This window comes from Fundulus heteroclitus, unplaced genomic scaffold (assembly GCF_011125445.2).
Source record: "Fundulus heteroclitus isolate FHET01 unplaced genomic scaffold, MU-UCD_Fhet_4.1 scaffold_475, whole genome shotgun sequence".
NCBI lineage: Eukaryota > Metazoa > Chordata > Actinopteri > Cyprinodontiformes > Fundulidae > Fundulus > Fundulus heteroclitus.
Genome location: NW_023396896.1, coordinates 79,603 through 85,602, shown reverse-complemented (window position 1 = coordinate 85,602; position 6,000 = coordinate 79,603).

Below are 6,000 nucleotides of genomic sequence, written 5' to 3'. Positions count from 1 at the left end.
ACCGGCAACGCCAGAAGAAGTAGCAAATGAAAACAAACAGTAAAATGAAATACGTTCGCCTGAATAGAGGACGAACATGGGTGAATACATATTACCTGAGCTGGCTCCGAACGCATTAGCGAGTGAATGAGAGAGTAGATCCGGCTGAAAAGTTGCGGCCGGGACGAGCGGCAAGGTGGCGCCGCAAAGCCGATGAAAACCAGAGGAGGTCCCGGATGAGTCGGCGGATCCGCGAACCAAGAGCCAGCCCCACGGGATCAGTTTGAGAAAGATCCCGGCGCGCTATGAAGCGAAGCTGACCGGAACTTAGGCAGAGTTGGGACGCGTCTGCGTCGCTTGCGAGTTCTTTGCGCCAGGAATCGGAGCTGACGAAAACAGAGGTCGGAAAGGAAGATGTGAAGCTAGAGGGTATTCCTATGGCAGGAGGATTTCAGGATAAGTTATTGTCGAGTCCAAACCGGACACGGCGCAGCCACCGCTTGCTCGCTGAGGAGAAGGCCGAGACGAGGATGTGGAGTTCTTTTTAAGATGAACCCAGGATGCTGATTGGCTTCGAGGAGGAGCAGTTCAAAGCTGATTAGCTTGTGTCGGAGGCGGATGAGTCTCTGATTGATGGAGGTAGGCAATAGAGTTTCTTCAGTCTGAATTTTCGCTTAAGCTGCATTTTAAAGCTTCTGTGTTTTAGTTGTTCAGTTTGACTGGTACTGGTTCTGTTACTGCCCTACAGCTTCTTCCTCATAATGTAAGATTATAATGATAATAATAATAATAATAATAATAAGAAGAAGAAGAAGAAGAAGAAGAAGAAGAAGAATATATTTTATTTAGAAGCTCCTCTCAAAACACTCAACGTCACTGCTGTCAAATGAAGATAAAAACAACAATAAAACAAATAAAACTTAATTAATCAAAGTTCAAATCACAGAGAATACAGTCTTGAAGAGGTGTGTTGTGAGTCTGGATTTAAACAGGTGTAGAGAGTCAATATTCTGATGTCTGATGGGAGAGAAGTCCAGAGTTTGGGACGCTCTGCTCCCAAAGGTACTGAGGAGAAAAAGGGAACAGAGAGATGGAAGGAGGAGGAAGATCTGAGGGAGAGGAGGCTGAGATGACAGAAGGAGATCAGATAAAGAGGAGTGAGGCTGTGGACGACCTTAAATGGAAACAGAAGAATATTGAATTGATGAGCAGCATGGTTGAACAGCCTTGGTTTGTCTGCTGTTCAGTTCCTAACCTCTAAGTAATAGGTTAGCTTTCATTGTTCTCTGAAACAGTCCTGAACTATGTTTGTCTCCCAGTGTCTACGACTGTCACTGACATCTTCAACCCTTGGAGTAAGCCAGAGAACATCACTATGTAATGCTGTTTATCTGAATTAACACTATATTTCAATCAATAAATCCTCTTTACTAGGCTAGTGAAACCTGAAGATAGAAAGAAGGTGAGCTAAGGAACTATTTACATGCCAAAAGAAAAAAAAGACAAAGCAAAAGTGGTTGATCATCATCAGAATAATTCAGTGAATCCTGGTTCGCTGCAGATCTGATGTACAGAACATGGGATGAGGTTAAAGTAGCTTTACTAATTCAAAACAACATTTGGTAATTGTTTCAACCCATTCACAATGAAAATCCCAAGTTACACAAAACGTTATTAGAGGAAATCATTTGCTCTGTAAAATCATTATTTTTAGGAGCGCTTGTTTTATCAATGCAATTCTACCTCCGGGTCGCACGCTAAACTCAGTCACTCCTAAAGTTAAATAAAATGCCTTTAAATCACACTAATATAATAAAATAACAGGATTTCAGCAGATTTCCCCTCAGCATGGGGAAGTGGGTGTTGTGTCGGCTTTCCAGCTCCGTCTGGAATCTGCTTTCCTGTAAAGGCTGAGAAGAAATAAACAAAGCTGTTTCTGGCATGGCGGGATTCCTTTCCTCCTGCGCCTGATGCTGTAGTTAAGAAAACAGACTTAACTCTGATTACCCGGTCATGTCCCCCAGGTGAAGAGAGATTTCTCCAAGGTGCTGGATGGTGCGTCTTTGGGCCCATCGTGGTTCAGGCCCGTCTCTCTCCTCCTTTGTCTCAGGCAGGAAGAAGGTGAAGGCTGGGTGGCAGCCCCCTTAAGAAGGAGCAGACTTATCTTTGAATCGGCTGGCAGTTTCTCCCCATGTCAGGGAGGAACTGAGTTTCAGAGAGGCTCATGTCTCACTCAGCTCATGGCCTCTTCCAGGCCCCATGCATGGCTCCTGCAGGGCAGCCCCTCCTTTAGAGTCCCAGGACGGATCAGAATGAGAACTGGACCTCTGGAAGTGTGAAATTCTTTTGCTAACAAAGCCCTCAGAGTTGTCCTCCAGCTACATGGCCAGAATTCAATCTGACATCAAATTTCTCATCATGGCTTTAATATCATGGCACAACAAGATGGAGCTACAGACGTTCTGTTCATCGACTGGTTTTCTGGGACTTCAGTCAGATGCAAAGTTGGTCCCTCTGAAGGAACGAGGTTCATCTACAGCTGTGTTTAAGGAGGAAATAAAAAGACAATCTGTCATGATTTGGGTTTTGTTTTGGTTTATGTTTATCATTTGATCAGCTAGTCTTGTCTTCCACCTCAGGTTTTGTTCCTGTTCTGTCTGGTTTTAGATTCTTCAGCTTCTGTACTGTTTTAATTTACCCGGTCTTTGTGTTTAGTTCTGATCTCCCTTCGGTGCTCTGTGTAGTCTTAGTTTATCTTCCATTTTAGGTTCGTTCTTCGTGGTTATTTATGTTCTAGGGTTGGTCTAGTGTCTGTTCCTTTCCATGTGTTTTCTGTCAGCTTGGTTCCTCCTGCAGCCTCTTTCCCCCCTCTGATTACATCCACCTGTTTATGGTTAATTGGCTCACTCTCTCTCCTTTGTTCTCCTGCCTTTTTAAGCCTCCCTCCTCTGCCACTTCCCTGCCAGTTCATCGTCAGTTCTTGTCATGTCTACAGTGTCTTTCCATGTCAAGCCTCTGGTGAGTTTATGTTCCACGTTTTTCCTTTTGCCTGTTATATCTACCTCTGGATCATTTAAGTTTGCCTTCTCCCGGTATGAGTTTTTGGACTGCCATTTTTGTATCATTTTTGGATTATGATTTTGACCACTGTTTTGCCGATAACTAATAATTAAATCCTGCTTTATTTGAAACCTCTTTGTCTGGTTGAATTCTGGGTCTTCCTGTCTCTGAGCTTCATGACAGAATGAACTGGCCATACCAGACCCTTTCCCAGACAATCCAGTAGAGTTTTTTTTTTGTCTCTCTTATCTTTTTCTTTCCCCCCCCCCCCCCCCCCCCCCCCCCCCCACCATGAACCCGACACCGAGTTTGCTATCTGGACTCAAAATTATGATGGACACTTGGGCTTTGTTTGGGACAGAGGAGGATGTCAGGCGCTTACCTGAAGTTGTTTTGGGAGCCTCGTTTAAGGCATCACGGCTGGCATTCTGCCCTCCCGGTGTCGGTCCCAGACGCAACCACCTCAGCAGCAATACAGCCCCGCAGCAGCCCCCCCGTCAGAGACGCAGGCGAGCAGCTGGTCCGGTTATCGCCTCCGTTCCTGGTCCTGCCTCTGTGAGCTTGGTCTCAAGCTCTTCTGGCCGGCGATCAGTCGAGTCAGCTCAGCAACGACCGGCCCCTATCCCAGAGGGGTCCCTGGAGGGTCCGCCTCTGCCCAAGTCTCCAGAGGGGTCCCTGGAGGGTCCGCCTTTGCCCAAGTCTCCAGAGGGGTCCCTGGAGGGTCCGCCTCTGTCCAAGTCTCCAGAGGGGTCCCTGGAGGGTCCGCCTCTGCCCAAGTCTCCAGAGGGGGGCCAGGGGGGTCCGCCGCCAGCGGGCGACGAGGAGACCCAGGAGGAACTGCTTCCGCCCAAGCCCCAAGAAGGGGTCCTGGAGGACCCGCCTTCGATTTCAGCTCCAGTGCCGGCTCCCCGCAGCTTTAAAGCACAGCCTCCAGTGCCGGCTCCCCGCAGCTTTAAAGCACAGCCTCCAGTGCCGGCTCCCTGCAGCTTTAAAGCACAGCCTCCAGTGCCGGCTCCCCGCAGCTCAAAGACTCAGTCTCCTGTGCCGGCTCCCCGCAGCTCAAAGACTCAGTCTCCAGTGCCGGCTCCTCGTAGCTTTAAGGCACTGTCTCCAGTGCCAGCTCCACGTAGCTTTAAGGCACTGTCTCCAGTGCCAGCTCCACGTAGCTTTAAGGCACTGTCTCCAGTGCCAGCTCCACGTAGCTTTAAGGCACTGTCTCCAGTGCCAGCTCCACGTAGCTTAAAGGCACTGTCTCCAGTGCCAGCTCCACGTAGCTTTAAGGCACTGTCTCCAGTGCCAGCTCCCCGTAGCTTTAAGGCACTGTCTCCAGTGCCAGCTCCCCGTAGCTTTAAGGCACTGTCTCCAGTGCCAGCTCCCCGTAGCTTTAAGGCACTGTGTCCAGTGCCAACTCCCCGTAGCTTTAAGGCACTGTCTCCAGTGCCAGCTCCTCGCAGCTTTAAAGCACTCGTGCCCGTAGCCTGTAGTCAGGCCCTGCCCGTAGCCTGTAGTCAGGCCCTGCCCGAAGCCTGTAGTCAGGCCCAGCCCGAAGCCTGTAGTCAGGCCCAGCCCGAAGCCTGTAGTCAGGCCCAGCCCGAAGCCTGTAGTCAGGCCCAGTCCGGAGCCTGTAGTCAGGCCCTGCCCGAAGCCTGTAGTCAGGCCCTGCCCGAAGCCTGTTGTCAGGCGCCGCCAACCGTAGCCGTTAGCCAGGCGCCGCCAACCGTAGCCGTTAGCCAGGCGCCGCCACCCTTAGCCGTTAGCCAGGCGCCGCCACCCGTAGCTAGTAGCCAGGCTCTCTCCTTAATCGCCTGTAGCCAGGCTCTCTCCTTAGTCGCCTGTAGCCAGGCTCTCTCCTTAGTCGCCTGTAGCCAGGCGCCCCCTTCAGCCTGTAGCCAGGCGCCCCCTTCAGCCTGTAGTTCGGCGCCTCCTGTAGCCTTTAGTCCGGCGCCAGTTTTTGTTCTCTATCTCTCCAGGCGTTGGCCTCCGAGGGTCTCGTTCCACCGCCCGGGACGCCCGCCGGAGAACCTGACACGCCGGGGCCGTCGCCCGGGACGCCCGCCGGAGAACCTGACACGCCGGGGCCGTCGCCCGGGACGCCCGCCGGAGAACCTGACACGCCGGGGCCGTCGCCCGGGACGCCCGCCGGAGAACCTGACACGCCGGGGCCGTCGCCCGGCACGCCCGCCGGAGAACCTGACACGCCGGGGCCGTCGCCCGGCACGCCCGCCGGAGAACCTGACACGCCGGGGCCGTCGCCCGGCACGCCCGCCGGAGAACCTGACACGCCGGGGCCGTCGCCCGGCACGCCCGCCGGAGAACCTGACACGCCGGGGCCGTCGCCCGGGATGCCCGCCGGAGAACCTGACACGCCGGGGCCGTCGCCCGGGATGCCCGCCGGAGAACCTGACACGCCGGGGCCGTCGCCCGGGACGCCCGCCGGACCTTCTGACTCATCGGGGTTATCCTTCAGGATGCCCACCAGACTCTTGTTTGTTTTTTGTTTTTCGACTTTCACCCGGCTTGGGTTGTTTTTGTTTTGACTCTGGCCCTCCGTCCTGTAACCCCCTCCACCCACCCGGTCTAGTCTGTTTTTTTATTTTTTTTTATTTTAGGGCGTCTGGAATCCGCCCCTGAGGGAGGGGCTTTGTCATGATTTGGGTTTTGTTTTGGTTTATGTTTATCATTTGATCAGCTAGTCTTGTCTTCCACCTCAGGTTTTGTTTATGTTCTGTCTGGTTTTAGATTCTTCAGCTTCTGTACTGTTTTAATTTACCCGGTCTTTGTATTTAGTTCTGATCTCCCTTCGGTGCTCTGTGTAGTCTTAGTTTATCTTCTATCTTAGGTTCGTTCTTCGTGGTTATTTATGTTCTAGGGTTGGTCTAGTGTCTGTTCCTTTCCATGTGTTTTCTGTCAGCTTGGTTCCTCCTGCAGCCTCTTTCCCCCCTCTGATTACATCCACCTGTT